Source organism: Camelina sativa, chromosome 11 (assembly GCF_030686135.1).
Source record: "Camelina sativa cultivar CO46 ecotype springtype chromosome 11, ASM3068613v1".
Classification (NCBI taxonomy): domain Eukaryota; kingdom Viridiplantae; phylum Streptophyta; class Magnoliopsida; order Brassicales; family Brassicaceae; genus Camelina; species Camelina sativa.
The window spans coordinates 28,013,411-28,015,373 of NC_141890.1; the positions used below are offsets into that span (position 1 = coordinate 28,013,411).

General features: G+C 37.3%; 1 pseudogene; it reads right to left on the minus strand.

Annotated features, from left to right (window-relative positions):
* Positions 1–463: 463 nt before the first annotated feature.
* On the minus strand, positions 464–1,408 carry LOC104728319 (FBD-associated F-box protein At5g38590 pseudogene; annotated as a pseudogene).
* Positions 1,409–1,963: the final 555 nt, after the last annotated feature.

A 1,963-nucleotide genomic window follows, 5' to 3' on the forward strand; every position in this document is an offset into this window, starting at 1 on the left:
CAGCAACCGCAGGAGGTGTACTTTGGAATGGGGATGGAGATTGGTGTGGTGGGTTTGTTCTTAACATTGGTAGGTGTTCGGCGCCATTAGCAGAGCTGTGGGGAGTTTACTATGGTTTACTCATTGCATGGGAGAGGCGAGTGGAGAGAGTGGAGCTAGAAGTGGATTCAGAGATTGTAGTTGGTTTTCTTAAGGCAGGGATTGGGGATTCCCATCCGTTTTCGTTCATGGTACGTCTGTGCCATGGCTTTTTTGCAAGAGACTGTATTGTCTCTATGTCACATGTGTATAGGGAGGCAAACCGCCTCGCGGACGGTTTGGCTAACTATGCGTTTACTTTACCTTTAGGATTTCAGGCATTTGATAGTGTTCCATTATGTGTTGAGAACTTGATGAGAGACGATGTTCGACTGTAATTGTTTTTAGTTTTTTTAATAATAGCTGCTGGGAGTTTAACTCCCGGTTATTTACCAAAAAAGAAAAAAAAAAAAACAAAGAAGTCTATAAATGAGATTGAAGTCTCGCAATTGATAAAAATGAAAAGTAATATAATTACCTCTAAACAACATATTGTAAGACGCTTGACAGATATGATTGATCCAAGAATTTGATTCTTGGGATAAGAGGATAGAAGATCGACATATGCTTCCCTCAGCTTAGGCATATTCTTAATTAAAGAGTAGTGGTGTGGCTCATAAGTCCAGTCCACTAGTTTCAAATACTTTAAAGAAGGAGTATCTATCTCATACCCATCAAAATTCCCATCAGTACGTACAAAGAGTGAAAAACTCTGCAAAGACGGGATGATTATAGTGAACTCTTTCATTTGTTCTTCATCTGCTTCGAAACACAACGACAGATCTTCAAGAACAGGACAACCAGATAGAAGCCGTTGAAGAGATTCTCCATCTACGAAAAAATAACTAGCCGTCGTCTCAAGTTGCAAAGTTTTAAGAGAGACAAGACAAACCATAGAGGGAACATCCATGTGAGTTATCTTTTGGAGTTTCAAGGTCACGAGCGATTTGCAGGTAAACAAGCTACTGGGAAATATGAAGAATTTTTCACCATTGGGATAATAATCAATTTCCAGCTCACGTACACAGCGAGAAATTGCGATTTCAATCCACCGTTTCACATTTTTAGGTTTAATATGTGAATTACAAGTTATGTGGAGACGCAAGCTTTCTATGACGGGAGCTCTATGTAATGGCAACTTCTTGTCTATAAAATCCCCAAGTCCAGGCCTTGGATCCGACATAGAATTGATGAACTCGAGTTTAGTTAACCACATCCAAAGAAACTCCCATCGATTAGACAAAACGCAAGTGGATACAGCTTCTTTTGTCGGAAGAAATGATAATATCTTCACCAGCACGTCATCAGGCAATCCATTGATTTTGTCCATATCTTACAAAACCCAAGCTATTGTTACTAGAAAGCAAACTAAACGAATTTATTAGACGAGAAAAAACACACAGCCGCACACACATAGGAACTAGACGAAACCTAGAATAAATAAACCTGTCAGCTCGATTCCGCTCGGGGAAATCGGAAACGCACTTCTCTTTACCCTTAAACCCTAATGATCGAAACCTCTAGTAGGCCTGGTCGTAGGACAGGTTTCGTGTTAAATGTTCGAAATTTTTATTAGAAAGAAAGTCAAAAAAAAACAAAAAAAAACATCCAACTTTTATTATTGTCACACAAATTTATTTTGACAAAAAATATCTTTTTTTTTTTTACGGTTTTAAAAGTACAAGGCACGGATTTGAACTTTGAGTAAAGTAGCCAAAATCAACCTCAACTATTTTTCAAATGCTTTTTCATACATAAACTTTAATATTTTGCAAATTATAACCTGAACTGTGTTAAAATTCAAATTTGATACTTGAACTATATGAAATGTTGTCAGTTTGAACATGTGTTCAAACTTCAAAGTAACATTTTATTGTTTAGTACA